Genomic DNA, 20169 nt, shown 5'->3' with positions numbered 1-20169 from the left:
AGTGACATCCCTATTTCCTGCATCACTGAACTGGCATAAGTCTGAAATAAGATGAACAATGTACGTAGCTTCTGACATGCACAGGTTCTCGATTTATGCTCCCCTTACATTCCATCCGTAGCCGTGCAGGCCCTACTTCTGAAACGTACGTATGCCCCTTCTTTGCTATCCCACACTTCAAGTCCTCAGATCTGGCCTTTATACAAATGGGTTTAACAAAGAGAAGGTTGTTCATTTCATCAGTTAGTCACCCATCCGTCATTTCTTCAAAAACTTTCAGAGAGTCCTAAGATGAAGCAGGACTCTCTGCTTCAGAACACAAAATACATTACACTTCAGAATACAAAATACAATCAAGGGATGCTTCGCATAGCAGGAGAGGCAACATACAAACTGACAGTTAAAGCATGGCATGATTCATCTCACAACCAAAGAATGCACATGATGTGACAGGAGCATGAGGGGGCGGCTAAACTTGTTAAGAGTTGCCACCAATTCGGTAGTTTCAAAACTCTCTTGCCTGGATTAGTGAAAGATGAATATAGTGCTGGAGGAAATATTTAGATCTCTCTTGAGAAGACTATTTTTTAAAGCAGGGTAGAAAATTAACTTCCTCCATAGAAATACACATTATGGAATTTTAGTTGAATAATTATTTCTAAAGAAAATATCTAAGTATTTTCACAGATTCCTATGTATATGAAAGGATTATTATAAAGATCAACTGATACATGAAAACACAGAGTGCTGCTTGTGGTTTTCTCACCATGATAAAAATTTTCCTGTACACAAGTACTTCAAATGTCCACATGAGCTTTTTATATGCAAAGTCGATATAGGTAGCTGAGAAGTTTCTCACTTTAGAATATTATTCAGACTTAAAACTGAATAACGGTTACATGGCACAAGTATTTTCAATTTCCCAGTTGTTAACTGACTGGCAAAATTAGCAGAATGCTAATTCCATGCCTATCAGAATAAATATAGTGTTTTCAACTCTATTTCCAAAAATGTTTATCAATGAAAAGGTCCTAAGCTTTTTTTAGAACCTTTGCATTTTGTCATTATCTCTAGAGTGACAAAATAATAGTTAAAAACAAGAACTCTGGACAGAGATCTTTTTGGGTTTGAAGCCAAACTCTGCCACTTTTCACTGTGTGACTGGGCAAGTAACTTGACTTTCCTGAGCTTTGGTTTTCTCATCTGTAAAATATGAAAATTGATTCCACTTCACATGGGTGTCGAGGATTAAATTAAAACCATGTAACTTAGCTCTCTGTGTATACTTCAGTAGGCATCAATAATAGAGCAGAGATTGTGATTTAACAGAGGTCTGTAAACCCTTTTTTACTTTTTTTAGTCACATTTGTTTGCCATGATGGTGGCATAGGACCACTCATGAAGCAATTGGAAAGGCTTATTGAATTATGTCCTTTACTTATGAGTATTTTTCAGATTCAGTTTTGTAACTTGTGAACCAACAAGGAGACATGCTTATTGTTATTAAATTTCTAAAACCTGTGCTCCAAAACCAGGTATTAAAGTCTACAACACGCTAGCCACTCTGGATAATTCAGAGAAGTGTAGATTATCAGGTGCTTATAATTTTGCTTTAGAAGAGCAAAGCCTTACAGACATATAGTCACTAGAAATGTAGCTAAGTTAAAATATATTGAATAATAACAAGAATATGCTGGCATACACAATCACAAAAATTAAAAGCACAGGCCCAGTATTAAAGTGATAAAAACAAAAAAATGAGACATGCCTCTGCCAATGATGAGCCCATAGAGTAGTTAGGAGGCAGATGGATGTGTAAAAGGTCACTAAATTCCATTAAGATAAATAAATAGAAGAAAGTACAAAAGGCTGAAGTCAGTCAGAGGAGGGACTGTGGAAACCTTCCTTAAAGTATAGGTAGGATTTTCAGATGACAACAGAGCTATGTCTTGAGGGATGAAGAGGAGTCGAGCAGATTTGAAAGAGCAAAGGTTACCAGGGAGGGTTGAAGTGTGGAAAGTGGAGAATAATTCAGGTTAAAGGAAGAATGGGCATAAAGGTATAGATACAAAAGAGCACGAATGTTCAGAAATGGAAAGTTTGGTGTATTTGGATTGTAGATAAGAGTATGAAAAGGTACCTGAAAAGATAGGCAGTGCCAAATGCACATCAGTGTAATGTGAGACCTTAAGGTTGTTTTTTCACATTTTTTCTTAATTAGAAAAGTTGTGGGTTTACAGACAATCCTGTGTAAATTACAGGGTTCCCATATACAAACTCACCACCAATACCTTCATTGGTGTGGAACATTGTAATTGATGACAGCAGATTTTAAAAGTTGTACTATTAATTAAAGTTCATGTTTTAACATAGGGTTCATTGTTTGTGTAGTGTGGTTCCATGGACTTTTAAAATATTTTTGTTGTTACCATAAATAGAACCTCACATCTCCCCTTTAGCCATATGTGTGTGTTTTATATATATATATATCAATCAGTGCTGTGAATTGCATTCACAATGTTGTACTATCAACACCACTATCAATTACCAAAACATTTCCATCATTCCAAAAAGGAATGCTGCACATTTTATGGTTTAACTTCTGATTCCCTATCCCAACACTGTCCCTGGTAACCTATATTCTAGATTCTGCTTTGATGAGTTGCTCATTTTAATTGTTTCACATCCGTGAAACCATACCAAATTTGTCCTTTGCGTGTCTGGCTTATTTCACTCAACATGATATCTTTAAGGTTCATCTATATTGTCACATGAATCAGGATTTTTTATGGCTGAATAATATTCCATTGTATGTAATACCGTATTTTATTTATCCATTCACTGGTGGTGAGGTTGCTTCCATCTTTTGGTAATTGGGGATAATATCACTATGAATTTATCTGGTATGTAAATATCTGTTCAACAACCTGCTTTCAATTCTTTTCGGGATATACATAATAGTGGGATTGCTGGGCCACATGGGAGTTCTATACTAAGCATCTGAGGAAACTCCACACTGTCTTTCACAGCAGCTGCAGCATTTTTGCTTTGCCATCAGCAATGAACAAGTGTTCCTATTTCTCTACCTCCTCTCCAAAGTTTGTTATTTGCCATTTTCAATAGCAGCCAATCTAATGTGTGTGAAATGGTATCTCATTTTAGTTTTGATTGCATTTCCATAATGGCTAATGATGTTGAGCTTCATTTCATGTTCTTTCTGACCAATTGTACATCTTCTTTGGAGAGGTATCTGCCCATTTGTAAATCAGGTTATTTCTCTTTTTGTTAAGTTGAAGGATTTCTTTATATATTCTGGATATTAAACTTTTATCAGAAATGTAGTCCAAATATTTTCTTCCACTGTGAAGGTTGTTTTACTTTCATAATAAAGTCCTTTCAGATGAGAATATCTTCAATTTTGATGAAGCCCTATTGATCTATTTTTTTTCTTTTGTTGTTTGTGCTTTGGGAGTAAAGTCTAAGAAGCCAAAGCCTACCAGTTTTCTTGAAGATACTTCCCTATATTTTTGTCTAGAATCTTGACAGTTCTAGCTCTTACATTTAAGTCTTTGATCCACTTTGACTTGATTTTTGGATAAGGTCTGAGGTAGGGCTTCTCTTTTTCTTGGAAATGAAGATATAGTTTTCCCAGCACCATTTGTTGAAGAGACTATTCTTTTCCAACTGAATGGTCTTTGCCCCCCTTTAAAAATCAGTTGGCCATAAATGTGAAGATTGATTTCTGAGCTCTCAATTCAAATCCATTGATCCATCTATCTGTCCTTGTGCCACTACCATTCTGTTTTGATTGCAGTGGCTTTATAATAAGTTTTAACATCTAGAAGTATGACTCTTCTGGCTTTGTAAGAAGTTTTGACATCAAGAAGTGTGAGTCTTCGAACTTCATCTTTTTCAAGATGACTTTAGCTATTAGGACACCTTACATTTCCATATAAATTTGATGATTAGCTTTTCCATTTCTGCAAAGAAGGTTGTTGGAATTTTCATTGGGATGACATTGAATTTATAAATTGCCTTGGGTAGTACTGACATCTTAATGATATTTAGTCTTCTAATCCATGAACATGGAATGCCCATCCATTTATTTAGGTCTTCTTTAATTTCCTTTACGAGTGTTTTGCAATTTTCTGTGTATAAGTCTGTTATATCCTCGGTTAGATATATTCCTAGATATTTGAATATTTTAGTTGTTATCGTGAATGAATTTTTATTGATTTCTTCTTCCTATTGTTCATTACTTATGTGTAGAAACACTGATGATTTTGGGTTGATAATCTTGTATCTCACCATTTTGCCAAATTCATTTGTTAACTCTAGGAGCTTTGTTTTGGACTTTTCAGGATTTTATATAGTATTATCTGCACAAGAAAAGTGTTACCTCTTCCTTTCCAATTTGGATGTCTTTCATTTCTTTTTCTTGCCTAATTGTTCTGGCAAGAACTTCCAGTACAATGTTAGATAACAGTGCTAATAGTGGGCATTCTTGTTTTGTTCTTGATCTTAGAGGGAAAGCTTTCAGTCTTTCACCATCAAGTAGGATCTCAATTTTGGGCTTTTCATATATGTGCTTTATCATGCTGAGGATGTTTCCTTTTATTCCTAGTGTTCTAAGTGATATTGTCATGAAGGTGTGCTGGATTTTGTCAAATGACTTTTCTGCATCATTTGATATGACCATGACTTTTTCCTTCATTCTGTTAATGTGATGTATTGCATTAATTGATTTTCTTATGTTGAACCAACCTTGCAAACCAAGGATAAATTCCACTTGATCATGGTGTTTAATTCTTTTAATATGCTGTCGGATTTGCTTTGCTAGAATTTTGCTGAGGATTTCTCCACCCAGAATCATAAAAGATATTTGTCTGTAGTTTTCTATTCTTGTAGTATCTTTATCAGGCTTTGTTATGAATGTGATGTTTGCCTCATAGAATGAATTAGGGAGTGTTACCTCCTCTTCAATTCCTGAAGTTTGAGCAGAAGTGGATATAAGTCTTTTTGGAATGTTTGGTAGAATTTCCCTGTGAAACCATTTGGTACTGGGCTTTTCTTTATTGGGAGATTTTTTATTACAGATTGAATGTCTTTATTAGTAATTGGTTTATTGAGATCTTCTATATCTTCTTCAGTCAGTGTAGGTAGTTTGTGTGTTTCTAACAATACATCCATTTCATTTAGGCTATCTAAGTTATTGGCATACATTTATTCATAGTATTCTCTTATAGACCTTTTAATTTCAGCAGGGTCAGTAGTAATGACCCCTTTTCATTTAAGATTTTTGTTATTGGTATCTCTATCTTTTTTTCTTTGTCAGTGTCATTATCAATTTTATTGATCTTTTCAAAGAGACAACTTTTGGTTTTGTTGATTCTCTGTATTGTGTATTTTTTATTCTTTGATTTTATTTCATTTATCTCTGCTAAACTTTCTGTTGTTTCCTTTCTTCTCACTATGGGTTTAGTTTACTTTTCTTTCTAGTTCTTTCAGTTTTAGAGGTTAGGTCTCTAGTTTGAAGTCTTTCCTTTTGTTTAAGGTAAGCATTTAGAGCTATAAATTTCCTTCTCCACACTGCCTTTACCACATCCTCTAAGTTTTGGTGTGTTGTATTTTCATTTTAATTTTGCCTGAAGGTATTTTTTAATTTCACTTTTGTCTTCCTCTTTAATCAATTGCTTGTTTAAGAGTAAGAATATTGTTTAATTTCCACATATTTGTGAATTTTCCATTTCTCCCTCTGTTATTTATTTCAGCTTCATTCCATTGTGGTCAGAGGATATACATTGTATTATTTCAATACTTTTGAATTTACTAAGATTTCTTTTGTGATTCAACATATGACCTATACTGAAGAATGATCCATGTGAACTTGAGAAGAATGTTCATTTCATTTACGTTGGGGTGAAATGTTCTACATATGTCTGTTAGGTCTACTTTTCTTAGTGTATCTTTTTAGAGTCTTGTGCTTTTTTATTGGTCTTTCCACTAGATATTCTACCCATTAATGAGAGTGGTATATTAAAGTGTCCTACTATTAATATAAGTGTAGAACTGTCAACTTCTCCCTTCAGATTTTTAAGTATTTGCTTCATATATTTTAGGGCTCTGCTGTTAAGTGCATACATATTTATAATTGTTACATCTTTCTGTTGAATTGTCTCATCAGTATTTAATGACTGCCATTTTCCCTCCTGTGTTTGACTGGAATATATATTATCCATTATTTGTATAGCCACATCAGCTCTCTTTTGATTACTGTTCGTATGATATATTTTCTCCATCCTTTCACCCTAAACTTACTTTTATCTTTGAATTTAAGGTGAGTGTCTAGTAAACAGCATATAGTTGGGTCATGCTTTCTTATCCATTTTGCCAATCTCTGCCTTTTGACTGGACAGTTTAATCCATTTACATTTAAAGTCACTCTGATAATAAAGGACTTTCTTTTGCCATTTTGCTACTTAGCATTTGTAAGTCTTATACCATTTTTGTCCCTCACTACCATTAAAAACTAATTTTATATTTATTTACTTTTTTGTGTTATACCATAGTGAGTAATTTCTCATTTCAGTCTGGATATATTTTTCAACTAGTTTCTTTATGGTTTCCACGGGGTTTAAATTTAACATCCTAAATATTTAACAATCATATTTGGTTTGATGCCATCTTAACTTCAACAAAATGCACAAAAACTTTTCCTATTCCCCTCCATCCCCCCACCATTTTTTATACTTGATTCCAATTATTATATCTTTGTACATTATCATTACAAATGAAATGATATGTAATTATAAATTACAGATTTATCATTACTTTTTATGCATTTTCATTTTAGTACCTATAGGAAGTAAAAAGTAGGTAAATACCAAACAGTATACTACAATAATACTGGCATTTAAAATTATCCAAATGGTTAACTTTACCACCAGTCTTTATTTCTCTAAACTGCTTTGAACTATTGTCTACTGTCCTTTCACTTCAATCTCTAGAACTCCTGTTAGCATTGCTTATAGAACAGGTCTAGTGGTAATGAATTCCATCAGCTCTTGTTCGTCTGAGAATGTCTTAATCCCTCTCTCATTTTTGAAAGAAAGTCTCATCAAATATAAAATTATTTGCTGGCAATTGTTTTTCTTTCACTACTTTAAGTATTCCAACCCACTGTCTTTGTTTTTTTGTTTGTTTGTTTGTTTGTTTGTTTGTTTTCTCCCTGTTCTTGAAGTGTATTATAAAGCTACAGTGGTGAAAAACAGCATAGTGTTGGGATAAAGATATGCATATTGATCAATGGAATCAAATTGAGATTTCAGAAATAGACCCTCACCTTTATGGTCAAATGATTTTCTTTTTTTTTAATATATTTTTTATTTATTTTTAAAATATTCTTAGAGTACATAAAATTTTACATAAAAAAATATGCCCCACTCACCACACGTCCCACTTTTCCCCACATTAACCCACTGCCTTCTTGCCACCATGGTTTCTGATAAGAAATCGGCATTCAATCTAATTGGGACTCCCTGGTACATAGCAAGTTGCAGTTCTTTTGCAGCTATCACAACTTTCTCCTTGCCCTTTGCATTCAATAATGTGAATAATATATGACGGGATATGATTTTCTTCATATTTATCCTGTTCCGTGTTCTCTGGACTTCTTGGATGGGCATATTCATGTCTTTTGCTAAGTTTGGGAAGTTCTCTATCATTAATGATTTGACTATTCTCCTTTTGTCCTTTTCTTTCTTTTCCTTCTGGGACTCCCTTGATGCATATATGGGTGTGCTTGATAGTTCCTGAATAAGTAATATGTTGAGAGAATCCAGGCGAAGGGAATGACAAATGGAAAAAGGGAAAAAATTAGAATGAACCCTGCAGTTATTGGTCAGAATTGAAGATACAACTATGAACTCATGTTTTTTACAGACAGATAAAGAGACAATCAGGTGGTTACAATAGCTATGAAATAAAGGTAGATGCATGTATCTGTGGCATAGTTCCATTGATTGAAAGGGCCTAGAAACAATATGAAATACTAGTAGAAATGAGCATACTTGGTATCTATTTAGTGGCGTCTACATACCATTCTCCATGAAAAGGATATACAGGTCTGGAGAAAAGGCTGATTCCAGGAATGAAAAGAAAATATAAGATAAACCTGCAGAATTTTGTTATTCCAGGAAGTAAGGAAGTGCTCAGAGAATCATGAAGACATTTCAAAAGCCCATTGGAATCCTCTCAAAGGGGGTCTTACTGGCCAAATCTGGGACAATTTGAGCATAAAAAATCAATAATGAGAGTAATGAATTCTTCCCATTGAATAAAATAAGAATCCATGAGTCCATGAAAGGAATGAATAAATATGGAGAAGAGAAGGTGATTTATTAAAAGAAAATGCCATCTAACCACAGAAGGAATAATGGAGCTAGAAAAGCATTAGTGGAAGCTAAAACTGTAACTGAAAGTTTGATGAGGATTGGATATTCATATAGCCTCAATGTATCTCCCTACATTTACATATGAACTACAAAAGGAAAGTGAATAACTTTATAATGGAGAAAATTCAATCAAGTCATCAAGCTAGTATTGTCCATATGGGGGCAAACTGACATCATGACTCTCCTAATAAAATGCTCTGAGTAGGACACAATATTACTTCAGTGGCATTGCTGCCAAAAAATACATAACCTGAATCTACTGATGAGGAAGCATCAGATAAATCCAATTTGAGGGATATTCTGCAGAATAATTGGCTCATATTTTTTTAAAGAAAAAGGTCAAGGTGAAAAAATACAAAGAAATGCTGAGGGACCATACCAGAAATGGAAGACAAAATGATGTGACAACTAAAAGCAACATGTGATCCTGTATTTGATCCTGAAGAAGGAAAGTGATAGCTATAAGGAATGTTATTGAGACAGATGCCAAATATGAATGTAGATTATGGGTTAGATAATATTATTGAATCAATGTTAAACTTCCTGGTTGTGATAACTGCACTGCAACTATGCAAGAGAACTTAAATACAGAGAGAGAGAGACGTAAGGGAGAGAGAGAGGTAAGAATAGAAATGTGGTAAAATGTAAACAACTGGTGAACCTGGGTAAAGTAAACCCAAGAGATCCTTTTACTGTATACTTGTCTCTAAGCTTCAAATTCTATTAAAAATCAACTACATCATGCATTTACTCCATGAACAAAAGTCCTGCTCTCAATCAGCTCGCAGTCTAGCAGGGAAAACCTATTTAAACAACATCTTGTGTCAGTGGAGGTTTTACTGGGCACAGGGGAGACCCCAAATAGTGATTGCCTCTGCTTAGGGATGTCAGTCATCCTGGCTTGAAACTTCCTATCAATAGTGATGAGGGTTGGAACCAGGCAACGAGGGGAAAGAGAGGACAGATTCGAGAGAAGTTACAGAAGTCAAATGAATAGAACTGAAAGAGAAGGAAGACAGGATGGTGGAGGTAGCAGAGGATTTGCATGACTGACCCAGGTAATGGGGATAAGAAACACAGGATGAGAGAAAGCTTGGACAGGCAAGGGTAAGTTCAGTGTTGGATAGGATGAGGAGAGGGTATCTAGAGGACAGCAGGGCAGCCCTGCTGCCTTGTAACTTAGGAGAGTCTCTGTCAAACTCTAGAGTGGGATAGTTAATCACTCAGGACATTTTGGTTGAAAGATGGAAAAACTCAAAATAGGCACAATGTCATTGGAGCTCAGGGCTAGTGGATACAGGACTGTGGTTCTAATTTTAGGGTCCTAAAAGCACCTCCTCAATCCCCGGTCTCCCTCTGTCACAGACTCTTCCCAATTGAGGACACGAGCTACCACTCTCACTATTCTATGCATTCAGGGGACATTTGCTTCAAACTCGGTACCAGGGACCAGGGATGCAGTGATGAATAAAGAGGCCCTGTCCCCCAGAGGTTTTCACAGACTAGTGAGAAAGAAAACTAGGAGAGCAAATCTTTATAATTCAGCCTGCCTAGTTTTAGAATAGACACTGCACAGGTGGCAGGTAAGGGGACAGCAGGAAGACAGCAGCATGTGATGGGGGAACTGGATGTTAAGGAAGTCAAGTCAACGGATCCTAATGAGTGACTGACTACAATGGGATGGAAGATGCAGGTGTCTAGAATGAATCCCAGGACTTTTGCTTGGGTTCCTGGGAAGATGGTGTTGCACTCTGCAGGAATGGGAAAACTGGAGAAGAAGCAGGCATTTGTTCATGGGTAGAGGCAGCAGGCAGCTAAGGAGACTAACTGGAAAAGGATTGGAAGTCTATCGATCTTGAAAGCAAACTTCAAAACCCTGTAAGATATCACCGAAGGCCATTTTGTCCACACACATTACCAAAAACACAGAAACCAAGCTGGACTGGACTCGGGACTCTCATTTGAGCTGTGCTGCACTGAGGGGCATTCAGGGCTGCCTGACATTTGCAACACTGTTGGGAGGGAAGAGGCACAGCTCCAGCAGCAAGCCACCTGCACCTCAAAGAGCACACAGACAGATGTTCTCACCACCAACGGGGCCGATGCCAGGAAATCACCCAGACCCCAAGTTTTAAAAAAGGTCCAGGGAAAACAGAGACAAGTCTTCCAGTCTCTCGTCCATGGGACCCTGGAGTTCAGGGCAGGGTTCTCCCTGGGGGGATCACAGGAGCCAGATAAAATCCTACCCAGAGCCCTGGAACGTGTCTGCGCGGGTGAATGGGGAGGCAGGGGACCTGGGAAGAAGGTGGTCACCGAATGCCCTGCAGTGCCAGGCACTGTGTCGGGCCTTGGCATGCTTTGTTTCCTTTCTCGCCCCATATCATGATCATTCCTAGTTTACAAAGGAGGACATGGGCTTAGGGACACATCCTGAGTGACGGCACTAATAGTCAAGCCCAGCAGCAGTCAGGAAACTGGTTCTTTTTACAGCAACGTGCTGCCTGCCCCAAGGGCAGCAGCTTGCTGCCAGGGGCCCTGAAGCTGCTGCAAGAGCCTCCTCTGTGCAGGGGATCCCCTGGTGATGGTGCAGGGCAGGGTGACAACCCGTGCCTGTGTGCAGACGTCTCATCCTCCCTTTTTCCTTGCTGTTCTTTCTTTTAAAGCTACCTAATAGAAAAAGCTCCTGAATCCCCAGTCCCTTTCCTGGCAAGTTGATAAACTCCCGAAGGTCTTAGGTCGGGAGGTATTTCCTGATTTTCTCTTCTCAAGGCTGGGCTCTGGAGAGCAGAAGCCACAGAAGGTTCTACAAGCCCAGAGAGCTTAAAGCTAGCCTCTGAGAATCCAGGCCACGTCCGCCGTCACACACGTATTTCCAGGTGCACAAACTTCCGTGGTGGGAACCTGAGGGGGTAGTTTTTAAGTCTGGCTTAGCACTTGCCCATCTGGCCAGCACGGAGGAAACTGGATAATTATTTTCTTTCCTTGGATGAGGCATAGCCAGCTGATTAATGATGTGAGGGAGGATTGGCTTAGGAGGGGGTCCACAAATGTTTCTATTAGGACAGTCCTAGCAGGAGTGGGGAAAGAAAGGTGTGCATTGTGAGGAGGGGGCAGCGGGCAGTTGGGGGATAATTAGGATTTGGTTAATGCTGGTGCGTGTGACGAACATTCCTGCTAATGGTTGTCACTAATGGGAGAAATGGGGTCATTTGTTAACTTTACTTAGGAAAGTGTGTTGATGGCTGAATAGGGAAAAAAGGCCAACATGGATCATTCTGGCTAAGCCCAGTGAAAAGTGGAAAAAACTCCTCATGCTATTCTCAAAAAGAGCAAGACCCCAAGCTCTCCCTGGCACCCAGCTTCCTTGTCTATATGAAAACGTAGCCATTGGTTTCTATTTAGATGGCCTGATTTTCAAGCCCTTCTGCCATCTTTCCATTGTCTTTTCTCCTTGCTCAAAATGCAGGTTTTTTAAAAATGGCAATTGTTTCTTAGAGATATATTTGTTATTAAGAACTTACTGTGAACTGTGTTAAGTGCTTTCACTCTCACGACCTCATTCAAGTTTTACAACAATTTTGTGAAGCATATAAGTGTGCTGAAGTCCTACTTTACAAATGAGAAGATTGGCACTCAGAGCCATAATCTACATAACAATTAACTGGCACTTTGATTTCTCAAGGCTTTATATTTTATTAAGTATTTTTGTCTTTGAGCTCCACTCCTGCTTCCCAGAATAATTTTTTAAAGTACAATTATTGTACGTTTTTTTATTCTTACCCAATCCACCAAATACATTCTATCCCAGTGGCCCATAAACAGAGTTCTCTGGCCCTCTGAAACCATGGTAACCCCCAACGCAGGGGGATGATGAACAGAGTTAAAAAATATGAACTTCAAAGACTGTTTATTTTTCACTTGCAAATTCTGAATGGCATGCGCTCCTCTCGGGGTAACATTTCCAGAACTTGTACTCTACAGCCTCGGCCCATGTAAGCAGAATGCTGATGTAACTGCCATCTGGACAGAGCCTGGTATACACACATTGGCCTCCAGTCATCATTCTGGACAAGGGATTTCCACTGATCAGCTTTTGGCAAGAGTATTCTGCATATGCAAAGGCAACAGGAATTGCACGAGAAGCTGTGTCCTGAGCCTGCTCTGAGTCACAGGCGCATTGGATAGGGCTCCTACTCAGAAGCTATTGAGATTTATCTGATCCAAATCACTATAAAGGATTCCAGTTTGACCTATTGTAGCTGGTATAGAAGAAAGGGCCACTGGAGAAGCTCCCTGGAGAGGATGCGCAATTAAACAAAGAAACAGCCGTTTTAAGCTCTGCAGGAGAGTAGGATGAGTTAAAATCTTGAATCAAATGATTTTCAAGTTTGTGACTTTGGACAAGTTACTTCATTCTACCCTGATTGGTGGTTAAAATGTAGCATAATGTCATAAAATCTGTAAAGTATCTAGCATATCTTCAAAAATATTAGTGCTCACTGACCCCCTTTCTTCATCCATGAAGATTTCAAGCCATCACCATGGCAGCAGCATTCCAAAATGGCAAAAGTAGACACGGCAAGCCTCAGAAGTGATAGGACACTGGGCTCTAAAACCCACACAGGATTACTTCCCCACATTCTATTGGACAAAGCAAGTACAGTCAGATTCAGGGGGTGGGGAAGAGGCTCCTGGTGGCTTGGCTATAAAACATTATGTATGATTTGCAGTCCCTACACCTCTTACCATAAACCAGGTACTCTGGACAAGAACACTGTATGTGTTACCTTTTCATTCTCATTTTAAAACCCTCAAACTAGGTCTCATAATACACATTTAATAAACACAAAAATCAAGGTTCAGAGATGTTAAAGAACTTGCCTAAGGTTAAGTAAGTGATTAGCAGCAGAGCCACTTTGGATCTCAGGCTTGTTGGATTCTAAAACCAACACTGACACTTTAGGTATGTTTTTTGGAGGCCAACCATACTTCCCTTCTACAAAAAGGGGGACTAAGAAGGCTGTATCATTTTATCCTCACATTTCCTTTTCCTTTTTCTATTAGAGCTGTTCTAGGTTTACAGACACATCGTGCAGGAAGTACCGACTTCCCACATCACCACATCTCACACACAGTTCTTCCTATTATTAACATTTTGCTCTAGTGTGGTACCTTTCCCTCTCCCCTCCTCTCTAGGCCTCTGGTAACCTGTATTCTACTTTCTGACTTCATGAGTAGGCTTATATCACTTATTTCATATAAGTGAGATCATGCTGCATTTGTCCCTTTGTGTCTGGCTTATTTCACTCAACGCAATGTTTTCAAAGTTCATCCATATTGTAGCATGCATCAGGACTTCATTCCTTTTAACAGCTGAATAATTTTCCTTTGTATGGACATACCACATTTTGTTTATCCACTCATTGGGTGATGACACTTGGCTTGTTTCTACCTTTCAACAATTGTGAATAATGTCGTAATGAACATCGGTGTGCAAATATCTTCCCAGGCCCCTGCTTTCAATTTTTTTGGGGGGGCATATACCTAAATTGGGGTTGCTGGTCACATGGGAATTCTATGCTTAACCCAAACTGTTTTCCACAACGGCTACACCATTTTACATTCCCACCAACAATGAATGAGTGTTCTTATTTCTCCACATCCTCTCCAACACTTGTAATTTTCCATTTTTTAAAATAGTAGCCATTCCAGTAGGTATGAGATGGTATCTCAGTCTGGTTTTGATTTGCATTTTCCTAATGACTAATGACTTTGAGCATCTTTTAATCTGTTTTTTGGCCATTTTATATATCTTCTTTGGAGAAATGTCTATTCAAGTCTTTTTCCCATATTTTAATTGGGTTGTTTGTCTTTTTGTTATTGAATGGTAGAAGTTCTTTATAAATTCTGGATATTAAGCCTTTATCAGATATGTGGTTGTCAAATATTTACTCCAATTCTGTAGGTTGTCTTTTTACTTTCTTGATAAAGTCCTTTGATTCATAAAAGTGTTTTTGGTTTTGCATTTTTTTTATTTTGATGGAGTCTCATTCATCTATTTTTTTCTTTTCTTGCTTAGATTTTGCATGTAACGCCTAAGAAACCACCTCCTAAAACAAAGTCCTGGAGATGCTTCTCTATATGTTCTTCTAGGTGTTATATAGTTGTAGTTGTTATGTAGTTGTTATATAGTTCTTAGGTCTTTGATTAATTTTGAATTAATTTTTATATATGGTGTGAGGTAGGAGTCCAGCTCCAATCTTTTGCATATGGCTATCCAGTTCTCCCAGAACCAAATTGTTGAAGAAAATATTCCTTCCCAACTGAGTAGACCTGGCACCTTTTCAAAGATCAATTGGTCAACAGTGTGAGGGCTGATTTCTGAACTCTGAATGATTCCATTGGTCTATGTCTGTCCTTGTGCAAAAAACATGCTTTTTGATTGCTGTAGCTTTGTGATCAGTTTTTAAATCAGAAAGTGTGAATCCTCCAACTTTGTTCTTTTTCATGATGTTTTTTGTCAATTTTGGGCTGCTAACCCTTCCATATAGCTTTGATGAATGATTTTCCATTTTTGTGAAGAACTCTTTTAGAATTTTGTTTGGGAATTGTGTTGAACCTGTATGGTCACTTTGGACAGAACTGACATTTTAACAAAATTAAGTCTTCCTATCCATGGATATGGAATGACCTTCCGTTTATTTAGGTCTTCTTTAACTTCTTTCAGCAGTATAATATAGTTTTCCATGTACAAGTCTTTTATATTCTTGATTAAATTTATTCCTAGATACATGATTCCATGTATCTCTTGACAATCACAGAGTTTAGAGGGCTGGAGGGAAAAATCCACTCCTCCTCCAAAAATATCCAAACATACAGAATCTAGAAAACTTGGCACCAGGTTCAGGTGCTACTTCCCATTTTATTCTTCTCAGCCCATACTCCTAAAAAAAAGATGCACATCTTCAAAAAAGACTGCCCCAATTAGCCCATATTCTCTGAGGTAATCAAGCATTGGCAAGTCTTTATTTTATTCACTCAGCTCTCTACTTTGAAGGTTCACCCAGGTAAAGTCAACTAAATGAGTGAGGTAGCCAAAATTGTAAGATGACCACCTGTTTTAGTTTTCAGGCCATTAAAACAAATACCATGCAATGGGTTGGTTTAAACAAAGGAAAGATTTTGATTAATGGGATTGGGGCTAGGAGAAGTCTAGAACCAAGGTGCCATTAACTGTGGCACAAGCTGTTGTTCCCCAATTATGTACCACCTAGTCACATAGACTTGGCCCTGCAAAGCCGGGTGGGCTCATCCTGAGACCTGGGGACCAATGGACCGATTCTGGAGGCAGTTTCACTGAGGATGGGCTTTACCTATAAAGGATGAGTTTTGAAATGGTTCTCAGTGCACTAGCTAAAGCTTAACTGTGAGAATGAAGAACTCTCAACTATTCTATCTTAGTGATCATCAAAGTTTGGCTCTCATTTCAGCAGTTTCGCCTTCATCTGGAAATTTGATAGACATTCAAATTCTTGGGTCTAGTCTCCCAAACCTTTGTGACTCAGAAACTCCAGGGGTGAAGTCCAGTAACCTGTGTGTTTTATTAAATTAATTATATTTTGTTATATTGAGATAATTACAGATTGACATGCAGTTGTAAGAAATAATACAGAGAGAGTCCATAACCGTTCATCTAATTTTCCCCAATGGTAACATTTTGTAAAACTATAGTACAATATTCAGCCAGGATATTGGTATACAGTCAAGACAAAAATATCCATCACCACAAGGATTTCTTCTGTTGCCCTTTTATAGCTACATGGACATCTCTCCCATGCCCTCACCTACCCCTTCTGTAACCCTGATAACACCAATCTGTTCTTCATGTCTACAAAATTGTCATTTCAATAATATTATAGAAATGAAATCAAACAGTACGTAACCTTTGGGGACTGGTTTTTTTCACTCAGCATAATCTCCAGAGATTCACTCAGGTTTCTGTGTGTACCAATTGTTTGTTCTTTTTTTTTTTTTTAATTTATTTCTTTTTAATGTTACACTACAAAAAATTAGTCCCCATATACCCCCTACCCCCCTCACCCCACTCCTCCCATAACCACAACTTCCTCCATCATCATGGGACATTCATTGCACTTGGTGAATACATCTCTGAGTACTGCTGCACCACATGGTCAATGGTCCACATTACACAATTTATACTCTACCCCAGTCTACCCAGTGGGCCATGGGAGGACATACAATGTCCAGTAACTGTCCCTGCAGTACCACCCTTCTTTTTATTGATGAATCATATTCCATGGTCAGGACATGCCACAGTTTGTTTAACCACTATCCCATTGCAATCTTGTTTACACACGTTCACCAGGTAATTCTGATGCACACTTAAGTTTGAGGGCCACTGCTCTTAGACAAAGGCTTAAAAAGATGAGAGATGCAGCACTTTTCTAGGGTCCCCTTGCCCCCTTGCTGACCTGATGGGACTTCTCAAAGGCATAGGAAAGTGACATTGTTCACCTTTACCATACTTTTAACACAAAACTCTGTATCCTGTTTATCACTCTTACGTCAAGATGAATTACTTAAGAGCTTAATGTATTCATTCAAAAATTATTTTTGAGGTACCACCTAGTATGTATTCTAGACACACAGAAAATAGAAATGGGAAGGCAATGCAGATGTCTGCCTTCATGGAGCATTTGTTCCAGTGAGGGTTGGGGAGACAAACAACTAAACAATAAAGAAAATGAGATCTACAAAAATGCTAAAAGTAAAAATAAAACTGGGTAAGAGTTAGACAATGATGGCGATGGAGGTGCCATTTTCATTGGTGGTCAGAGAAGGCCTCTCTGAGTAAATGGCATGAGAGCAGAGACTTAACTGAAGTGAGCAATGAAGACATGCAAATACATTGTCCACGCTAGCAAATGGAGCAGCAAGTTTAAAAGTCTTGAAACATGTACTTGGAGGCAAAGGAGTGAAGGAGAGAGTAGGTAGTAGGTGAGATCAGAGAGGTATAGAAAGGACTTTGGATATTGTTGACCTCTGTGTATGTCTGGAAGATATTCAAGGGTTCTGAGCATGATCTAACTTATGGTTTTGAACAACTGCTTTTGCGGTTGTTTCTATACTATAGCTAACAAGAGAGGGCATGGGGAGACCAGTTAGCTGGCTATTGCTGAGGTTCAGGTAAAAGTTGGGGGTAACTAGAAAAAGGTTGGTAGTGGTATTCCTGACAATGCATGGTTGGATTTTGGATATATTTTGAAGCCACAGGAGACGGGACTGCCAACGGATTCAATGTAGACTGTGACAGAAGAAGAACCTAGGATGACTGGAAAACTTCTGGTGTAAAAACATGAAAGAATGAGGTGCCATTTTATGAGATGGCAAACAATGAAAGGGAAGCAGGTCTAAAGGGTTGGAGTTGAGTTCTAATTTGGAAATGCCAAGTTGGAGATGCTATTAATCATCCAACTGGATACATGAATATACTAGTCATTGTGGAAAGATTTTGTACTAAGGAATGAGTACATTAGCTGAAGGAAAGGGGCACTCGTGAAAATGATTCAAAATAGCAACTCTTGGCGATACCCCAAATAACCAACAGTAGTGAAGTGGTTATGGAAATTATTGCATGCCCACTTTAAAATATTATGGATTCATTCAGAAGTATGATTACTTAAACCAAGTGATAGCACGGAGAATACTTAGTCTATATTATACAGGAAAAGGCAGGATATTGAATTTTATATACTGCACAAATATAGTAATATTTTAGAAGGAGGAAGGGTTAAACTTTAGACAAGTGAATGAAAAAAAAATAGGAAGAAATGTACCATAATTCTGATAATGTTTAAATTAGCATGAGTTCACATATGCCTTCTTCTGCTGTTTAATTTTTACTGAATTTCTTTGTCTTTGAATCTGTCCATCTACACATCTGTTAAATACTATATATTAATAAATACTGTTGACATTCTGACATTTTAGTTACTTTTATATCTTTAGGCTCTGGGAGAAAAGCTATGAAGGCCAGAGAGCCATTTTCAACAAAATTTATGTCTTCAGATAAGGGTGGAGCACAGTGGTCAGGGTCAAGGTGTTTCATGGTCTCAGGGTGCAAATACACCTAGTTATAGTACTCAATCAGTATCTCACATTACAAAAAGCTTCTGACAAAACCAACCATATGAATAATCCTTTAATATCACCTTCAGCACTCACAGCAAAGCACAAAGTTATATATTTATATCTCAATACATAATATAATTCAAAATAATTATTACGCTCCTATTCTGTGCTAAGCTGTGTGACACAGGCCATGAGGAAGGAACTTACTGAATAAATGAATGCTGAATTTTGTGAAGGAGTCATGGAAGGATCAGAAGCAAAACCTGAGGTTGGGCGCAAGCTAATAGGACCAATCTGAAACCAAAGATTCTTTCAAACTCTCATCTCTGCAGAATCTTCCTTCCATGTTTTTGTAGAAGACAAGTCTTCTCCAGGTTTTGTACCTAACTCTTTTTCCGGTTTCCACCCCTTCTCACTCTGCCCTCCTCTCTGGCTAGAGTTTAGGAGATGGGAAGAATCACCAACCTGACGTTTGCTTGTTTATAGATATAGCTGAACAGTAAGTTGTGTTTTTTTTTTAACTTCTGTTCCTGAAACTAGATTACAGAGGGTTTAAGATAAAGATTCTGTATTTGAACTCTAGCAAAACCTAAGAATAAAGGTAATAGTTAACATATATTAACTATTTCTGACATGCCAGGCACTGTCTTAAGTATTTTATAATATTTCAACCATCACAACAGTTCTTGAAGTTAATACCATTATGATCTCCATTTTCCAAACGAGGAGACTGAGCTTTAGGGACACTGAAAAACTGCCCATAATCACAGCTAGATATGGGGCACAAGTACTCAAACCCAGGCAGACCATCCCAGAGCCCACCTAACTTATTTTCTAGAAGACCCCTTAGAAAACTTTGGTTAAAAAGTCAAGGCTCCTCTTGATACTCAAACTCAGTTTACTCTTCCCATGAAGAGAAGCCCAGAAGTCTGACTCAGTCCATGATGGTTTCACCAACTTGAGCTGCCATGACTCCCACCTCTTTCCTAAAGCTTGAGTAAGAGTTAAGGCAGGACAATGGTAAAATGCAGAACTTTGTTGGATTCTGTAGTCAGTGGCTGTTTCACATATTCTCAGACATACGTAAACAGATAGATGCATATTTAAAAGGGCTAAGGAGGGGGTAAACACTGGGAAATATGCTTTGGCAGTGTCTTTCTCAATGGGTCTTGCAATTGTGAAACACAAAACGCTTCTGGTACTTCCTAACTAAAGCTAAACTGGAAGTCTAGAACAAAATCTTCAGCTGTCAAAAATGGGCCCCAGATTTGGGAAAACGCCTCCAACAACGTCAGGAAGAACAATAATAAATGGTTGGGTCCGCAAATGCGTTTGCCATTTTCATTTTGACAGTGCCAGAAGTGGGACTGATACAATGAGGGACATAGTAATGTTTTAAAAGTTTTAAAAAGAAGGAAGTAGTAATATTGACAGTGCTACATATTACACATGCCATTGTTTAGACATCATTTCCTAAAATCACAGTGGTTACAAGTAGAATAGATTCAAATATGAAGAAATAGTCCTGCTTTTTACAAAAAAGCATAGTCATCTACTAAGAGTC

This window comes from Dasypus novemcinctus, chromosome 25, assembly GCF_030445035.2.
Source record: "Dasypus novemcinctus isolate mDasNov1 chromosome 25, mDasNov1.1.hap2, whole genome shotgun sequence".
Classification (NCBI taxonomy): Eukaryota; Metazoa; Chordata; class Mammalia; order Cingulata; family Dasypodidae; genus Dasypus; species Dasypus novemcinctus.
Note: the sequence above shows the minus strand (reverse complement) of the source record.